We start from the raw sequence: 21,395 nt of genomic DNA, 5'->3' as shown, positions 1-21,395 counted from the left end.
AAACTAGTAACTAAAATTGTCATGGATACGATATTTATTAATTAATGGTTCATTCATGAATTAGGGCCGTATCCATGGCAACTTTAGCTATTAATTTCAACTATAGCTAATTTGTCTTGGGATCAGCCTGTGCTTCAGTCTTTGCGATGTGGTATGATTTCCAACGTTGTAATTCACTACACCTTTAATTGCTGGTAGCTGAGAGAGAAAAATTTTTAAACTGATGTTCGATTACATTACCTATCGATTCCACTTATAATTTGCAATTTAGTTGGCTGTTTATTATAAACTAGGGGAAATATTAACAAAAAATGAAGTATACAGGGAAAAAAAAAGAAAAATATTTTTTCTCTGAAATAAAAGTCATTAAATAAATGTATAATATCTATAATGTTCAGAAGTAATAGATTTTAGAAAAAAAAATATTAAATACAAAATCGTATGAGGCAATAAATAGTGACAAAAAATTCTATGTAAATTGAAATTATAAATAAATGTTTTCGTATTTTCTTGGTTATTAAAAAAGTAGTTTACTTTCTCGAACCTATAATTTGAAACATAGTAAGGATAAGTGTTCCTAACGTGAATAATAAATAAAATCCTAGATTGAAACGAGGCTGGATTAATTTGAATTAGTAGGGAGGTAATTAAAAGATTTGAATTAAATCTTAGTAAAGATAGTTTTAAAAAATATATACGGTATACTTAGTTTAGACCTAGATAAAAGACTGGCTTGGAAAATACAAAATTAAAAAATAAATAAAGACAATGCTATCAATTTTATACTATTTTCTGGGCTACAGAAAGCCACTTAACTGTTTCTAAATAATTTAGCTAAATAATTTAAATTTAAAAACTAAATCTAGTAAACGAATCTGTAAAAGAATTCTTCATATTTTGATTATACTTTTTACGTCGTACCCATTAGTAGAAAAATAAATTCTTGTGTGCTTTCAACTGGACAATTACGCATATTAACGAAGTTGTGAGTAAAAAGAGAGGAAAGAGGTGTTAGGGTGTTTAGTCGTTCGAGATACGGTGACAAGTATTGTTAGTGAACAACTGCTTCTATTCACTGCCTTCGTCTTGCTGTTGAGAGGGGTTTTCCTGATTTTTCCTCGCGATTAATCCCATTCACTTGGAGTTTTGAGGGAAGGAAGGAAATGGGAAGAGGAAAGAGTAAGCCTTGAAACATGAGTGTTAGAAACAACTTATCTCTCACTACGGTGCGTTGTTTCTTCTTCATACAAGTACTATACGCTTATCTTTGTATCTAACCATTTATCTTATTATCTATCTGACTATAAATCTCTACTGCTATGTACTGTCTCGAGATTTAGTCGGGATGCCAGGATAATCGCTGATGGCAATTAACCAAAAATAAGTTAATTGATTAATTTATATTTAGTCCTGCAAAAGTATTATTATAATTGGATTCTTTTCCAAAGGCTTGTTATGTGTTTACAAGTTCCAATTAAATACCTTTGTATTTAAAAAATATTGGTACCATTAATTATACTATATAATAAGGGGTGGTATTGGATAATATAATAGTATATAAACTATATCAAGGAACAAAGTATTTATTTAGATTGATATGATTTAAATTATAGTATGATTGAAATGATTCAGATAATTGGTTTGCCATAAAATATCGATTATTACATTGTTATCTAATATATATCAGAATGAGTACTGAGTTGGTTGATTTGGGTGGTGCGTGTAGTAACGTGAGTGTCATATTGTTCATAAGGGATAGCTCTAGGTCACATAGCCGTTCTTCTTAGGACTTCGTCTGGTCAAAGTGCATCTTGCCCTCTCTTCGGTTTTCTTACTTCTGTGTCTTCGTCTTCAAATGCCCCTTTTTTCTGGTCTAGTTGTACTATCCCTTTTCTCCCACCTCCCCTTAGTGGCGTTACCTTTTTTTGAATCTAATTCCTCATTGGCCATAGGTGACAGAACGCCCCCTAGGTGTTCGTCCCACCCTAGGGCCGAGAGGGGGTAGGAAAGTTTGACATGTCTAGGAAGGGTTTGTATCTGCTTAATTGGCTTCTGATCCTTCGTCAAAAACTGTAGTACACTAAAGTGTTAATAGCTCTGATTCAGGACCCATGTGGCAAATAAACACAGGTGTTTATATATCCAGGGACACATAGCGAAAAACCTTAACAATACCGAGAATTATTGAAAGGTCAATACTTATCACTACATTCATTAATATATATGAATTGAACAATATAAGAAATGAGAGGATAAATATAAATAATACGAAAATATACAGCACTTCATTTTAAATAACTTATTTTGAAGAGAAGGTGATCGTGGGGGAGTGGTCAGCAAAGATATAATAATAAACAAAACTTATTTATTTGTGCTGACGTTTCGACTAGAATTTTAGGTTTTCATCAGGGCCGAAAAAAACGAGATAACAACCTTAATTCAGAGAACATAATGAATGTTGCGGAAAGAAAATGTAAATGATGAGTAATTAAATTAACATGATAAAATATGTAAGTAATGCCTAAAAATAATAAAAAGCAATTTAACTCAATGATATGTATGAAAGAAAACAATATTACGATACCACGGGCAAGAAAGAAAACGTAATATATGTTACCATGGATAAAAGACGTAGATATATATGTTATAGATAATATGGTTATGTTATAGATGAGTTAAAAAATAATAATAAGCCAAAATAAATATAGTGTCCTGAAAAGTGAAAAAGAAGGACCAAAAGAAAAGATATGTGAGAGTGAGAAAAAATAAAGAAATATTTAAAAAGAGACAGTGAGACATAGGCGAAATTCTGCTAAAAGTGAGTGGGGACTTAAAACTTTTATGTGAGAATCACTTTAAAACATATTAAACTTAATCCTAGACATATTTTTGTGAGTATTTTTTAATAACGTGGGGATTTGTATCCTTGTTGATTGATTGGGATGACAATTTATCAATTTTGTCGAGATGAATTATTTCCTTTAAAAAGTAAAAAAAAATATTTCTGAAGATTAGAACTTTTAAGAAACAGAGGCAGTGATGAAAAATAAGAAGGAAAAGAAGATTGCTTCCGTTAACAGACTTATTACAGGTAGCCTACCAGTCTTGAGTAGTTGAGACAAATTGAAAAGAATAAAAAAAAAAAAAGTCATAAAGGAAAGCAATTCCATAGGAGAATGTATAAAGGAAACCTTTATTATCTAATTTTATATTGATGTTATTAATTAGACCAAAAATGCTAATTGCCTTTATACGATTATAAAAATACATTTTTTTTTCTTCATCTTTATCAAAATTAACAAAAAAAAATCTGAAAGTTTTAGGCTATATTCCCATATTTAAACTTTTGAAAAGAGAAAAAATGCATTAGTAATTGGTCTGGCGAATACAAAAGAACATCCATTATTGGAACTTTTCATATTAATTTGAAATTTCTAATTATATAATCATTAAAAAAGCAATTGAATCGGCTAATGTTAATCCTTTAAAATTAAATACCTGTTTTAATAACTTTTCATTTTATAATTTAATTTTTCATTAATATTTTTGCCAAACTAAAATGTCACGTATTAGAACCAGGCACCCTGTACTGGAAAATTTAAATGTCAAGCATCAATTACATGTTTCCACTGAGAAGCTTACAGACCAAGTTGAAGTGTTTAAGTTTTTGATGAGATACTTGCAGATAACGATTACAGCATGGGGAAAACAGCCATAGAATTATAAATGTGATATTACCTACATGTATTATCCTGCTGATTTATTTTTATGCGGAATTAATTATTATCTATTGAATGAAGACTGAAAGTTACATGAATCCTATATTTAAATCTGAAATTTTGCAATTCTATCAATGGGTAGATTCTACATAAATCAATAACTTCTATATACATGTCTATCCTTTCTAAGATCATTTTGTGATATTTTTAATGATTTTGAACCAATATTACTTAACATATTTTTAATTATTTCAATTTTTTTTTGTTTTGTTTTTTACATATTGTAATCATAAGTAAATATTTTAGTCCGTATAACCAATTTGATTTTATATATTTTAAAACAATTATCCACTTTTGTGTTTCTATACATATTTACCCAATTTCTTTTTTAACGAATTTTCTTTATAAATCCGAAAAAAAAATTAATTCATAGGTAAATATTATATCTATGTTGTATAGAAAAGAAATTTTCTCAATTATTTACCGAGAAGTTTAAAACAAACATATAATGTTATAAATGTGAACCATTTTAATTTTTTTCGTGAGTTCAATGGTTACTTTTAACACAATCAGAAATAAGCTGAAAGAAAGCGCCACTCTATTTTCTGTTTCAAATCTATTAAATAACATTGTAGAATTTAGTTTGAAATGCTTTAAAAAAAAAATCAGTATTTTTCATTTATAGGTTCTCGAAGTTTATATATAAATTCAATTTAATTATTGTTTTCAATAAATATTAACTTCTACGACTTTGAACTTCAAATATTATTTTTCCTAAAAATTTCGGTTTTTCAAAGGAATATAAAACTGCTTAACTTCTCTTATTCATGAAAATTTGTTTAAAAAGTGATACATAGTAACACAAAAAAATTTCTCTTTCTTTCTCCTTTATATTTATAACTTATATTTATAAATTAGTAATAAAATTTTATTATATTTTATATTTACTCATTGTATAATGATATTTTATCATATTTTATATTCACTCTTATTATTACTGCGAACAATGAGAGTTAATTATATATAATAAACAAAATTAAAGGTACTTAAGAGAACCACTTTATTGCTTTTATAGGTAATTTTTGATATGACGAGTTTAACCAAAAACGATTTTTATAAAATGTAAAAAAAAAATGTAAAATCGATGATATGAAATGGCACTTTTGTGAAATCTACCATAGAGAAATATTGCTAGCATATCCCATACATGTACCTCTCTAAAATATTCAATTTCAGTGTCTGTTATGAAGAATTTCAAACTAGAGTGGTGAGTTAAAAGTATATGCGCATCACACCTGGTTTAAAAAAATAATCGGAGAAAAATAAGAAGGATTGGCTAAAAGAAATACTGAATATATTGTTTCGGGTAACCTAAGTTAACCGAAAGCTTGAATTGGAGGGGCTGCCATATGTAGGCATTAGTTAACAGCCAAAACTTACCTCCTCCAGCGCTCTCTGTTGTGAGAAAAAGCAACCTAGGATGTGAGAGCTATCTTGTTTTCGGCCTGAAGCAACTCTTCTTTGTTCAATCCAAAAATCTACCGTGAGTGAGTAGAATTCCTAGAGTTGTTCCTCGAAGCAGAGGAGAGAAGGAGGGTAGCATGGAGTAAGTCCACCTAGTTCAATATAGTTAACATCAACATCATCATCAACCACCTTATTACATCTACAGTTTTCCATAGCCCAGTTATTCTAAATTAATTAACCATCTAACCATAAATGTTTTATTTTGGCCACCCTCTACACCACTTGTAACTTATATAATATAATTTTATTTTAATTCAATCATGTTTTATGTTTCAATTATACAGTCCACTAAAACCCAACCAGCAAGCCAAAGTGAATATATGCCTGGCATTCAGTTGAAGGATACCTCATACTTAGAGATACAATAAATTCTATCATAACATAAATAAAAATTGTTGATAAGAATAACTTAATTATTACAATTTTAGGATACAAAGGAGCATGAGTGATAATTGTCCCGAAACGTTGTACAAGCAAAATATAGAATTGTTTATACCCTATTTGGAAGTTTTTTTTCACTTCAACAATTTAAAAAAATAATATAATCAACTTCCTAAAAAGAAAATCCAAAATATTTAGATAAAATAATTTCCAAACATGGCTTGGTCTCTGCGTGATTATGTTAACCAGAAAGATTTATAATAATTGGGTCTAATCCGTATTTAATTTAATTCATGAATTAACTATTAAAAATATAATTAGTTTTTAATAAATAGTGTATGTATGATACTATGTCTCTCAACTTTCCGGGTTATCCAATTTGTCTTCGCCGACCATCCCTAAAAAGGCCTTTTACTAATAAATGCCAAATATAAAATTAAATTAAAGCCGAAATTTCGACAATGACCTCTTGTCCCCGTTGTTGAGGAAAGCACTGGGGGAGGATCCCGAAATTAGTCTAATCTTGGTAATGTGTGTCTCTCGCCTGACCGCAAGTAGTCTGGTCCTTCCAAACCACTACAGACCCGGGTCTCTAATTAAAACTGCCCCATTTATACAAATAAGACGTGACTTCTGCTCTACTCCTTGTGTTGATTAGTTCATTTTCATGAGGACCTGCCCTCCCCCACCGAAGGCTAAGATTAAGTTTAGGAATGGGAAAATGGACGCTGTAGTTCCCATGCCAAGCAGGCATCGTAGAATTGGCGACGTGAGTAGTCACTCCAACTAAATAATGCAACGGAACGTTTCTTTTTTTTTATATTTTACTTCTTTGTTACCGGTACTTTTGTATATTCTAGCATTTTAATAACAATATTTTTTTGCGCAAGTAACAAATACGAAATTTTGTTATGTATTACTAACGAATATTTGTAATTTTAATTACGTAATTTAATATGAATTTATAAAAAAATTAATATGTACAGTTTTTTCTATATTTATAGCACACCCGGCAATACTTCGCAATTGCTATATTTGAGAATGTATATACATTAATTGAACACTATTTAAACTTTAATATAAATTAATATATAGATGAAGTGATAAGACGGTAACTATAGTAACGTAAATGGTTACTCCTTACTAAAAAAAAAATTTGTTTTCTTTACTAAAATCCAAATTATGCTTTATAAAAATTTTTAATGAATAAAAAATCATTAAATAGAATCAGTAATATTTTTGTTATTCTTCAGAATGAGACAATTCGATTGACATATAATAACAATGAAAAAAAAAAATGTTATTTTATACAATTTGATCATATATGTATAATTTGTATAATATAAATATAAAAATATAAATATAATTTCATATACATACTACATAAAATATGAATAGTTTTTATATAACTTTCATTGTGCTTCAGTATTGAAACAATTCAGAATGACTGACCTATCAAAGTTCGGTAAAAGATTCTTTAGGAGTGAAACAAAGTTGACATTGGTTTTTAGCACCTTAGGAAACCCCTCGAAAATACCGGAAAATAAATATTTTTTACCAAAATTTTCGCCTTATATTTTAGTACATTACGCCTTTGATTTCTTTTGAAAAATTATAAAAAATGGGAATAATTTTAACACTACTCAACTAATCTACACCAAAACTGGCAATGGTTAAGGGCTCTATAAACTGGACCTAAGGGTACAAACAGGATCTAATTTGCTTATTTGAAATTAATTTTTAATTTACTTAATGTAAGAGACATTCAGCTTTATACAATTCCCATGTTTTGTTAAGAGCAGTATTCCGCGACACATGGACTTTCGGAAGGATCAGGCGGGATAAGGCGTCATGAAAAAGATAGCTTATCCTTTAGAGGATCGACAGGAAACATGTGAGTCGATCGCCTACTACTATAGATAACAACGGCTCCATTAAAGGAATTTTACATATCAAGAATTTTTTCTTCTTTTACCAAATGTTAGTACTTACTAACCATGTTACAATCCAACAATAATACCATATTCATAAGGGTCAATAAAATTAGCATACTTATAGGCTAAAACCTATTAATGAGCTATCAATCTTATGTTTATCCAAGAGTCAATTTGTGTATATACGAAATCTTATAAAGAATAGTACTAGTTATAATTATTTTGTTTACGACCATTCCGTATCATGTGGACATAACCATGCACATTACAATATATATATTCACATTATTATAAAATAAAAATTGTTTTAATGATATCACACAATGCTCTTGTAAAACAAACCTTATTTAACTCATGATTGAGATTCAAAGAATTTGACGATCAAACTGTTAAATTTGGATTCACAACGAAAAATCATAAAATGAAAATAAAAATGTTTTAAAATGGCCTACAAAGAATTCTTTGATTAACTTAAATAGTGAATTCTTTAACGAGTACATAAATAAAATAAGTATACAAGGAAGAATATATTTATAAAAATCATTTAGGCTTTTACAATACTTAAGGATAAACTATTTATCCACTGTTTAAATTAATAAAATTTTATCGATTTTAGTCTTAAAACATTTGTTATTCCTTTATAAGTCCGACGTTTCGGCCAATTCGGATAATCTATCACAAACAGCTTATATTCCACATATGATCTTGAACAATTCCAAACAAATAACAATATTATTAATAAATTATCATACCTTAGTACAATTTTAAAACCAAATCATTTAAAAAACATCTTTATGCAGGCAATTCTACTCGGGTCATTTATATCAGGCCCCAAATTACCCAACGAGACATTAAAGCATTAAGGGAATCATATAATTTTGTTGATAAGCAATTCTTAGATTATGTTAAATTACCTCATTAATAGATTGTTCACATTAAATTAAAAATTAAAATTATTTATCACAGTCAATCTTCTTTGTTAAAATTTATCACAACAATATTTGTAACCTTCCCTACACTCAGGTCAAGCATTTAATTTATTTATTACGACTATATTTTGGTTAAATTTTCTCTCTCTTTTATTATTAAAATTCATATCAAAGTTAATTATAATTATCAACATTAATTTTATTCCATATTTTTCATAAATTAATTTTACTTAAAATACCTGCATATTGATGGTTCAGATTTCTTGTGTCTGCTTTAAAATTCACTGTATAATTAATGTTTTCTGGTATGTAAATGGACTCATGTATTTTTCTTTTGAATGTATTATTTTCTTTATGTAAAATCATAGTATTTTCAAAATTAAAGTATGCTGGTTTTTGGTTGCATTCTGCACTACTGCTGTTTTTTAAAATATTTTCCCTTGTTTCTTAAATCATTGTGTTGATAAATTCCATCACCTAACAATTGCTTTGTTTCACCTACATTATATATAAATATAACTAGACAATTCACACACGGAATTTTACATATCAATCCCAATTGATTTTTGTATCAATGTACTACCTTCAATATACTATAATAATTTTTTATTTTATTGTTGGGAGAGAGAAATGCTTTATTATCATCCATGCTGCTCAAATACATCGGGTTGCTACATTACACAGCATACTAATCAATCCGTGATCGGACATATATAAATTACATATATTTACATAATATAATAAAAAATAAGGAACACAGTTTTTTTTCCCACAGTTTTCTTTTACAATCAATTCCAGTCTACACACTAAATACAAATATTTCAATTCATTCCTTCTTTCTTTCCCTTTCTTGTTCCTTCCATTTCACCATTTCACAATTTTTATTTCATTTGATCGACAAATTCACTCTCCCGAATTCACCCTCTCAGATCCTCTCCAGTGACCCGTTAAACAAATTCACTATTAGACAGCAATGTGAGATCAAACCAGAGAAATAATAGTCACAGTATTAGATCAGTTTACATAGAAACAAACAAATTAATACATTTTACCAAAACAAAACTAATCCATAGATTTAAAGGAAAATATAATAAAAAGTTTTAATAAAGAGTCCACAATAATATTTTCCGCCAAGATCGCAATATCCCCGATGCTAACACCTAGGCCTTCTAAGAAGCTCCTTGTTCTATCTGGTATTGTTCCGCGAGATCCAAACCAGAGGCCTCTCACGGTGAACTCTCTATCTCCGAAGGTCTCGCGGAATAACTAATAACAGGAGAGAGTACTCATCAACATCATAATCCTAAAAGATTTCTTAATATCCTCACATAGTCCCTTTATATAATTGAATCTATATCTGCATTTGTGGTAGCAGATAGTTTGCTCAATATCCACAGTCAACCACTAGATTTTGCCTAAATCCTCTGAAGTGTCAGGTTTCAGTTTTATTGAGGCCAGGGGTTTATAAGGGAATCAACAATCATAATACAGTCAGTAATGCATACAGGCTTATAAAGCAGAAGATAATTTTTCTGCGTCTGTAGTACTCTAATAAGATTCTCAGGAATAAGGAATCTAATCCTTTGAATCAGCTGATTCTAATACTTACATTGTATGAATTTACACAATTTTTAAATACCTTGAGTTGCCCATATGCACCGAATAGCAATAATAAGTAGCATAAATTAAAAATTTTGAAAAATTAATAGCCTTGAAGACAACTTTGTAAAAAAACAAAAACAAGCAGGTTAGTATGACGAAGAACGCTGGGCGGTTTTAAAAATTGCTTATTTGTTGTTCTGACAGTGAAAGGGTAGTACAAAGGCTTTGGAAAATATTGAATGCCAGAAGGATTTAATTCAATTATACCCTGTTGCTCTGTTCATCGGATCAAAATAAAAATATTTTTTTCTTTGTAGTAGCATTGTGACAATGTTAAGTTGTTTGATACAGCGACGGTCCAAAGGAACAATATGACGTAGTTAAGAAGATTTAAGCAGACAAAATATATTCATGTTGTCATAATAACGTAGGAATGAAATATCAAATATTAAAATGACAAACCGTAATTAACGATCTTATTACAAAAATTTGTCATCATCCTGTAATGTGTTTTATTTTCAAAAATTCAAAAATCAGATATTGATGTTGAAAGAATGATTTTTTTTTTATTTTTACAAAACATAAAAAAGATGGTTAGAAATAGGTGTCATAAATATATATTTTTATACATAAGGGCTTTGAAAATATTTTTAAATTAAGTGCGATCTCGACTTACTTCTTTCCCCTTGAATAGGTAAATTATTGTATTTTAATTACACAAAATGTTTACACAATAATGTTAACATTACTTTTATCTTTGATTTTATTCTGTATTTGAAAATAACATCAAAACCTTTCCAATCTTACAAATCTTCTGGTTCGATCTCTGTCAAGGAGGTCGGGGAGAAGATATTAGACAAAGTTCATAAGAATCGTTAAAATCAATTCGGAGCTACAATTTATAGAAAACAGGTTTTTGGGCTAATGCGAAAGTGTACCCAATTTGTTACACAGGGATAAACGTGGAAACTAAAAAAAAAATATTTTATTTTAGGACCATTTCAAAACATTTTATATATTATATTACATTATCTTCATAAATGGCCGAGATATGAGCGGATGAAACATCTACTCGACTGCCATTTTGAAATAAAATGTAAAGGTAATCATGAAAATTATGGCTGAATCATTTAGTTTTTGTAAAGTATTTAAAGAGATCAGTTGCCGACAGTTAGAGGAGGAGTGACCTACAACTTGAGAAACCCAACCACAACCCGAAGACTGAAGCCCAGGCTGCTGCAGGACATTCTGTTATAAGTTATATATTTCTAATTTCTGTTATCGTCACTCTAAAATTTTATTTTATTTTAATTTTTTTCTCTTCATCTTTTTCTTAAATTCACTTTCATTGTTTTTCTATTGGAAGTCAATTATTTATTTTGTTAAATCCATAAGTATCATTGTTTTTGTTATAAACTTTACTTTTATCTTTTATTAAAACTATTTATTTTATCTTAATTATTTTTTTATTTATAACGTTGTATTAAATTAGAGGTGTCTTTTGTGTGAGACTATACCTCCCCCCATAATCAATTGCTAAAAAAAAAAAAAAACAGTACCTCTTACATGTAAGGCCCACCAGGCCAATCTGGTATTAAATAAAAAAAATTAAAAGAGATATTAGTGTTCAGACAAAAATTAACATTGTAAAATAAATAATGGATTGAAAAATGTGTTAAACTTCAAGTTAAAAAAATTAAAATCACCAGCAATGTCTCAGTAACAGTAATAAAAAAAATTAATTTTATGTAGTCACTTTTCTTTCATGAACCAAAAAGTAACTTAAAAAGAGATATTGTGAGCTCATGACCGCTAAATCAGCTCGAGTATGAATTAAAAGCAAAGGGTGTTAACTGACCTCCTGGTACTCCCCATAATATTTCTCTTTTAGGACTAGTTATCGAAATCAATTCCTTACATATTTTACCATAGAGTTTAGCAACTTACGAACGATAATTAACGCGGATAAAGTCGTTACAATACAATAGGGGTATTCATGATCTTTAGTTTGACATGTTAAATAGAAAAAGCTATGTTAAATAGAGAAATATTTCCTTATTTTACCACGTTAAAACGATATAACATATGACATAGTTGAAAGCGTGTAAATAGGTCTGTTAAATGGAGAATTACTTCATGCAACAGACCAGCTGAGCTCTACATCGTCGTGTTAGGTTCCTTGCTCGTAGTTTGTGTTTTGATAGTCTTAGCATTGCTTAGTACTTTTTTAAACAAGACAATCAGTAGCCAAATCTTCACATTTTTAAATTTCACTAACTTTAGGCATGTTGTAATAAATTACTGTAATTAAAACTAAGAAGTAAACAATAACAAGAAGTTTTGGAAGGAAAGGTTACTAAACAAGTTGCTAAGAAAATCTCCTAGGAGCTCTCATGCATTTAACATTTAACATGACTTTAAATAGGGCTGCTCACAATCCTATACTTAAAACATTTAACATGGTAAAACATTTTACATTTAACACAACATAATGAAAACCCCTAGTGAAAGTTTCATCAAGTATGAGCGTGTTAATTCTTGTTGAGAAACATTTTGTTGACTTAGTGTTCGTAATTCAGAATACTTGAACAAGATACTAAGGATAATAAAACGCACAAAACAACACACACGCATGTTTCAAACTTTTCAAGATGGCCCCCGAGGCCTCTTAAGAGCCGTGTAAAGATTACATCTACGCATATCCGTAGTTGGAATAAGGGCCCGGAATACTCATGTTTATGGATGATAACAACTTTTCATGATGCGAATAATATTAATAAGGAGTACTATATAATAAGCTAAAATGAAGTCTAACTTTAATGTTAGCATAGATAAAAATATGCTCAATAAAATTTAATCTAAAGCAGTTAGTAGTAATTAAACTTATATTTATTTATTAGTGACTTGATTAAATGAATTCCAATCTATTAATAACTGATATGTCCTTAATATTTTATAATAAATAACAGAAATAATATGTATATTTGAATATGTATCAAAGAGATATTTTCGTAGTATTCCATCATAACTATCCTTAATTATGTAATTGTTAAAAAATGAGGATCTTTCTTTGACTAACTCCATTAATGTTTACTATACACACATAAATGGATAAAAGCCTAAATAAAAAAAATATATATATATAATCCATTATTGATTTAGAAAAAAATATATAAGTACAAATTTTAAATAATGTTTCTAGGTTTTATTCAAAGCTGTACTTAATGTTAGTTTTATTTAAGATTAAAGAAAGATACGCATTTTGATAAAAATATCTTGTGTGTAGTCGGAACCAATAAATAATACCTAATGAAGGACATAAATTTAAACTTCCACACAACATAAACAAAAAATCAAATAAATTAACATTTCCATTTTAAGGGATAGAATTATTAATTTCGATATTTGTTAGTTTTAATAAAAAATAAATAAAAAGACAACCTAATAATTTTATTCTTGCTTTGTTGAATGTCATTTATTAAAAACTTAATTTCGTACCCTTATTATTTTTTTTTTATTCTTTATTTATTTACTTCTAATTTAAAAGTGAGTTCATCATGGACTAGAACCATCGGCTTTCATTATGGAACAGGCCCCTGGTCGGACTAAATCTACTGGTACTTAGTGAATAAATAAATAAATAAATTAAAAAAAAAAACATTACGTGACAAAGATATACCCACATGACATAAGTAATATAATTAAAATATGTTACTACTAACTTTTTTCAAGTGCATAAAAAAGATTATAATATCAAAAGAATTAAAATTACCGAGTATTATGATTTACAAAAAAATCTAATATTTTTTTCGGATTTATTGAAAAAATTGAAGACTTATTAAATCTCCGGCCAGAAGATAGAGGAAATAAACACTAACAGACGAGGAAATAAAAAGTGGAGTAATTTCTTCTATTAATATGTTTCTATATTAAATTAATATTGTTGACACAAAACACACCTTGCCATTTATAATCCCCTGGATTTTCCACATCATGCAGCTCACCGAATACAATTCATGTTTTTGCTGGCGCCGAGGACACCTGACACCTAAAAAGAGACATTCTACCGACCAGATATCTGCAACCAAAGCAGGCGAAAGAAAATTGACTTCAATTAAAGAAAATTTAATCAAATGTAATTAAATTCTGAGGAAGAAGAGCCTATTTAATTATTGAACACAATGAGAAGAAATTCTATAGATCCTTTTCTAAATAAGGTATTTCTGATTGGATACTTGAGGCTGAACGATGCAAAAGAAGTAATTGTATGGACCAATCAATCTTTTATTGTTGTTTGATAGCCCTTTAAGTCTTTCCTATTGGTCCGTTGCGTTCTGTTAGACTGTTTGAAAGGGGGTGTAAAGTTGCAACTGTTTATAGTACGGTTAAGATTTCAATTGTGAAACGGTTCACAAAGTTTAAGAAAAATATGCAAATATAACACATTGAAGTATATACTCGCACAATTCTAATTTTAACTGATAAAAAATTTAAAAAATGTATATATATTTTAATAAAATTAAATTTAAATAGATATACTCATGGATTGAACACTATCAACTTTACAAAACTATGGCAAGGAGGATTCTTCTCAAACTTTTTCGGAGAGGAGTAGTCTTGATTGATTAAGATTGACAAATCTGTCATTTTTTTCTGATCTGATCTGAAACAGATTGTACTGCTTAAGAATATGACAGGAAATAAAATCATTATTTAATTAACTGTTATTTGAAAATAATTCTACCTTGCAGAAATAAACCATTCTGCCTTGAAATACAGATACCGTGATCTCTGTTGATAATTATCAAGTATTCAAATTACACAAAGCATTCATTATTTTTACAATTCTAATACTCGGCAAATATTGTTTACTGTTTAGTTGAACAGTTATAACGGCATAGTAATAACTTAAATGAGTGTACTGTTAATTCAAATTTAAAAGTATATAATTTTATTTTTTTAAACAATATAAATATAAATTAATTTATTATATATATAAAACAATATTAATAAATTATATCAATATGCGGTAGAGCGGATAGCTCAGTAGTAAGGCATTGTGCTACTAACTTCAAGATTCCGCCAGTGATAAATAATTATTATCTACCTAGCCTCATAAAGTGAGTACTCTTAATTGGGTAAACATCAGGCGGTCGAACGTGATTCTGACCAAATCACCTGCTTGCACAACCGTTGGTATAGTAAAGTACCTTCCTTACAAAGTACTGAACCACTGACTCTTTATGGGTTGTAGCAGTACAGATTTTATTTTTTTAATATTAATTTATTTTGTTATTAAAGTTAAACAGTATTTTATGTTAAAGACATTTTTTTTTATTTCATTAATTGTTCAGATATTATTAAAAGGCAACAATAAACCGTCAACTTTATACTTTATATTAGAACAAGGACGAAAAATATTGTCAGTTAAGATAAAATTCCACCTTTCTCGATTATTCTCAATCAAGCATCAATTCTTAAAAAAAAAAAGATATTGTATGTTCATTTATTTAAACGACATAATCTGTTTAAGTTGTTTATTTTTTAAAATCTTTTGTTAAATAAAAAACCAAACAAATAGTTTTATTTCAAATTTTTACCAGTATTTTTCTTTTATTTCATTATTATATTATTAAAACGAGATAAGATCGGTTCAGTGAATTAATAACACAAACAGTATTATAATTATTATAATCTGTTATTCCGACATTGTTATGGATTAACTATGAAGTATCGTATCAGTCATTCGAAGAAGGTTCATGAGATAAGTTGCGGTTGTTACCAAATAATTTTATTTAGTCAGAGATGATATCGTTTGCCCATCGAAATGCCGATACCGATATATTGAATCTACTTTATCTGGAGAAGTGTGAAGCGGCTTCATTTTATTGTACTTAACGCCTATTAAGGTAAATAATTTAATTGTTTTAGTTTGCTTTCCAGTCAGTTGTGTGTAAAATCAAAAATCTCAGATCAAGAAATATACTAACCAAACAAATAAATAATTGACTTCAGAGGAGAAAAGATCATAAACGGACGTTAATTAGTTTTGCAACAAGTTATACCTTTTTTTGTTTATTGGTTCTTTTACCATTATTACTAATTACTTTTATTCGACTAATTAGATATTTTATTTTCATTATAGAAATCATTATTATTTTTATTATCATTTCAAATTTGTATTATTCTTTTATTTATTTAATTTTAAATTTACATTTTTAATTCTTTGCATAAAAATTTTTCTTCATTCATTATTCATTTCTTTTAACACTATTGTGAAGTGCTCAAATTACCGGCGTTATTTGAATAGGGGTATAATAGTAAAAGACCCGGAAAGAAAAAAAGGCAGTTATCTCACCCCAATTTTTGATTACTTTAATGAAAACTATGTATAATTACTAGTCAAAATTGATGAGTATGCCAAGTGTAGGTAGGGTCAATAAAAAACGGCGGCTGTTTCAAAGCGATAAAAAAACTAATTTTTCATTCAGAACTCTATAATCTTAAAAACTAGGAAAAATAGAAGAAAATCTAAGAGAACATTATTTAGAGAAGAGTAAATTTGCTGAAATATTAGCCCTTAATATTTAAATAGCTCTCTATTTACGTCCAATAGTTCTCGAGACATAGCTTTTTAAATAGCAAAATTTAATGCTTAGTTAATTTATTTTGAGAAATCTTTATCTCAGGAACTATGTGACGTACAGATGTCGATTAGCATTCAAATTAAAACTAGTTGAATGGACTATAAAGAAGTTTATAACCTTTATCTTCGTAGGAATAGTAGTTTTCATAATATTTGCTAAAAAAAATTGATTTACAGTTGTTCGGAAAATAAGTTTGATTTATGAAAAACTTCATTTCAGAAACGATTAGACGTACAGATGTCTGCCAGCGCTCAAATTAAAGCTAGTTAAATTTACTACAAAATAGTTAATAATGTTTATATTTGTAGGAGTAGTAGTTTTTATGATATTTGATAAAATAAACTCACAAAATGTTAATTTCTAGTTGTTCATATAAAATGTTGGATTTTTTAAAAAATATATCTCTAGATCCATAAGACGCACATATGTCTGCCAACACTCAAAACAAAGGAAATTTAACTTACTATAAAGTAGTTTATGACACTTATCTTCGCAGGGGTAGTAGTTTTTATGATATTCACATATGGATATAAATTTGGCTAATGAAAATTTGTCCCAACAACTATAAATCAAATTATTTTAGAAAATTTCATGAAAACTACTACTCCTACGAAGATAAACATCACAGACTACTTTATAGCTCATTGAACTAGCTTTAATTTGAGTGCTAATAGACATTTGTACGTGAAATGGTTTTTGAGATATAAATTTTTCAATATTCCTTAAATGACGCTCTCTTAGGTTTTCTTGTGTTGTTGGTAGTTTTTAAGATATAGAGCTCCGAATGAAAAATTAGTTTTTCTATCGCTTTGGAATAACCGCCATTTTTTATTCCTACTACCTATACTTGGCAGGGTCATCAATTTTGACTAGTAATTATATATAGTTTTCATTAAAGTAATCAAAAATTGGGGTGAGATAACTGCCTTTTTTCTCTTCTTGGGCTCTTGTACTATAAAGTTTATAGATGCTTTAGTTGATACAAAATAGGTAATAGAGTGTACGTTTTTAAGATGACGCACAACAATGGTTAGTGACCTTTGCTTCCATGTCTAATACCTAACTGGATTAACCAAAAGAAGGTATAAAACTAAACACCGGAAAGTTATGTGGTATTCTATACCAATACCAGCACACGGTAAAATTCTTGAAAAAATATGGGAGACTTCCATTTAAATTTTCTCCATATTTTTTTAACGCACAAAAAAGAAAGTCTAAACTACCGTTTTTAATCAACTTGCAAGTTTTTGGAACAAGGTACAAGTACCAAAATTCAAAATATATATTTTACATAATTCCAAAGTGGCGGTAAGTTTGTAAATAACCTAGAGGCTGTAATATTAGCGATATTTTTTTTTTAAATTTTAATGTGACTCTTTATCTAGAAAAAAAAACTAAAATATAATATATCATTCTTTATTTATATTTTTCTCCAGAAAAAATGGTCAATTTACTTCAATAAATAGTTATAATAAATAACAAAAACATTCAAATTTCAAGAGATGACACTGCTTATTTTTGTCTTCAAGTATGAACATTCATGGAAATGGGATAGGTCCAACAATAAATTGACATCAAATGTGCATACAAAAATATTTTCAACTACCTAATCTCGGAAAAAATAATGTCATTCTGTCATTGTCAGAATTATATATAATTTAACAAAATATATTCCATTCATAAAAAGCTGCCTGTAAGTTATAAAATATTAAGAAAAGTCTTTCATTTGCTTAGTCAAAAATGTGTTCCTTTGAAAATGAAATTATCCTTAGTATAAATAAACTTGATATATTTATAATCACATAACTTAATTTCTAAACCAACGGCATCTTTCACATTAGGGATTTTTTCATTAAGAAAGCCTTTCAGGGATTGCTTTCAATTACAGAAAAAGTTGAGGCAAGAGATTGAAGTCGAAAAGAAAGAGGACTAAGATGGAAAAGAAGCACTATAAATGTGGATGGAGTGAAAATTATGAGAAGAAATTGAATGGAAAATGAAAACTCATCTACAGCTTCTAGTCGTTCCAAGCTTAGAAAGTCGAAATTAAAAAAATATTAGTTCATGACTTATCCTTTATATGTTTCTACAAGGCCTGAAAGAGATTTGAAAAATAAACTATAATTAGATAATGATGAATGAATAAAGAACATATAGAAAGATCAAAGTAAATAAATGTACAGAATTTATATATATAAAAATAAAGTAATAAAAGAAGTGGGAAATAAAACGTATATTTACGTAATTAAATATGTGAGTAAAATAACATAATTAATTTAAAAGTTAAATACTTAACTTTATATTTTGTTTCTTTATTCTTCTATTTTTTCCTTACACATTACATTAGTTCCACATATTGTCTTTCCATAACTTTATTTTTTAAATTATTATTATTAAATTAAATTATACATATTTCGTTGTTTCTTATTATATACAACTTTATATTTTTATTTCATAATTATGTTATTACACTCACATATTTAATTACCTATATATACGTTTTATTTTCCACTTCTTTCATTGCTTTATTATCATCTATATTCATTTTGTACAATTAATTACTTTAATCTTTCTATATATTCTTTATTCACAGTGATTATTTGTTGTTGTTGTTGGTTGGGGCTTAAGGGCGTAAAACTCTGAAGTCATCAACGTCCATGTTTCGCAGTTTATAATTCTATTTCAAGATTTGAAATTATTTTGATAATTACTAAATAAATTTAATTAATTACTTATTTTGGAATTATTTAGTACGTACAACTAACTTTCGGGTTTAAATCTTATTCAAAAGGCCATTCCTTTTTAAGAAAACCAAAACCATTTCCAGATTCTTCTGGTCATCATTCAAAGCATCAGATACACTCGGTCCCACTCCCAATCTATTTAAGTTTATGGAATAGAAATGGCACTCCTCAAATATGTGACTGACCGTAAGTACACTGTTGCAATATTGACATTTTGGCGGTTATCTTATTGATCAGATATGAATGGGCTAAATTCGTATGACTTATTCTTAATCTGGCAAAAGCTACCTCTTCCCTTCGTCTTGTTTTTTTTTCTCAGCCCTGATGAAGGCTAGAAATTTTGGCCGAAACGTTGGCAGTAATAAATAAGTTTTTATAAAACTTATTTGTGTTATTCTCTGACCACACCAACTATCTTCTCCTCATAGATAATTAGATAATTATGTTGAATGTGGGCTAAACTAAACCATCAAATTCCTCCCGAATCCAATCCTTACAGTCCAAAATACTTCCTAAAATCCTTAATGCTCCTTACTTAGCCCCGAATCAAGTCATCCATCAGGACCTCAATATCTCATATGTTGTCAATTTGGCCAGAACCAAATACCAACCCTTCCATGATAAACTTCCCAACCACCCAAATCCACTTGTTTCTAACCTGTCTTCTCCTTCATTACCTAATAATCCTCCTAGGCGTCTGAAAAGAAGATGGCCTCGAGATCTTCTCAAGAAATGTTATTGGAATTCTATCAATGAGTAGATTCTCCATATGTTGGATCATGTCACTATGTCACCTACAGCAAATTTACTTGTATATATTTTATACATTTGTAAATAACAATGAATAAATTATTTAAAAAAAAGTATTTAAAGACAATTTCATGCTGAAAATATTTGACAACTTTTATTCCCGTACAGTAATTTATTTCAATTTCATAAATTGTTCGGCAACTGGAGATGGATTCAAGTCTGTGAAAGATATGGGAAAGGGAACTTTATTTTTAAACCCCGGGTGCTCTTAAATTTTTTTTACCGTTTTTTATTTAGATCACTCAGAAACCTAGGGGCGTAAGCTCTCTCGCTTTATCCAGGATTAAACGGTTTAAATGGCTTATTACAATTCTTAATGCTCACTAGTTTCGAACCGTATTGGAAAAAATACATTATGTCCCTGTATTTATGATAAATACTGTTACATTGTGACATTAAAATATTCTATAACATACTGTTTTTAACAACCTGTTTACACCAATGATACAGGTCCTTTTTATGTAAAAATATTGTGGAGGTGTGAAAGGTAAGGTATTGGAGGCTAAACAGCCCGAATGAACGCCTGGTCTATAACAGATTAGTTCGGGTTTCCATCTTCTGTTGTTACTAATAATTCTAAGACTGTCCTCCATTTCGCTCAATTACTTAAGCCATTAATCAGGAAAGCCTTGTCTTAACAAAGGATAAAGAGCCACAGTTTCGTTTGTTAAGAGCTATCTTAGCATTGACTGTTTTATATAGAAAATCTATTATAATGATGTTGTTTGGAGGTAGAGTCATTTCAATCGGAAAAACACCTTTCGAAATAATTGGTACATCAATAATGATAGTAATATAAAATAAATAAAAATAAAATCTTTACCGCTACAACCTACGAAGGGTCAGGTGTGCGGTACTTTGTAAGGAAGTAATATTGCTAGACCAACAGTTGTGCAAGGAGGTGTTTTGGTCAGAAGCATGCTCGACCGTCATATTTTTCCCTAAAGGTACCCAATTTATAAGGCTTGGTGGACACCGGAGTGCTTCCGAACTCTCCCGGTTCTTAGGAGTTAGTAGCACAGTGCCTTGCCACCGAGCTATCCCGCTACCGATAGCAATATTAAACTCTATTTAACTGAATACATATGTAAGGGAAATAACA

At 28.8% G+C, this 21,395-nt stretch overlaps 1 protein-coding gene across 3 annotated transcripts in view; it reads left to right on the top strand.

The window, feature by feature from the left end:
* Positions 1-21,395, top strand: part of AstA (allatostatin A) — a 205,266-nt gene that overhangs the window by 59,521 nt on the left and 124,350 nt on the right. The window contains exon 1 of one of the 3 annotated variants that reach the window (XM_014426898.2): positions 15,881-16,001. The exons of the other annotated variants lie outside the window; for them this stretch is intronic. The gene's annotated coding sequence lies outside the window, so the exon portion shown is untranslated. Of the gene's footprint in view, positions 1-15,880; positions 16,002-21,395 lie in introns of those variants that run through there. 3 annotated transcript variants of the gene reach the window in all.

Source organism: Halyomorpha halys, unplaced genomic scaffold, assembly GCF_000696795.3.
Source record: "Halyomorpha halys isolate HHAL.00 unplaced genomic scaffold, Hhal_1.1 Scaffold601.1, whole genome shotgun sequence".
Classification (NCBI taxonomy): domain Eukaryota; kingdom Metazoa; phylum Arthropoda; class Insecta; order Hemiptera; family Pentatomidae; genus Halyomorpha; species Halyomorpha halys.
This window is presented reverse-complemented; position numbering and strand designations above follow the sequence as displayed.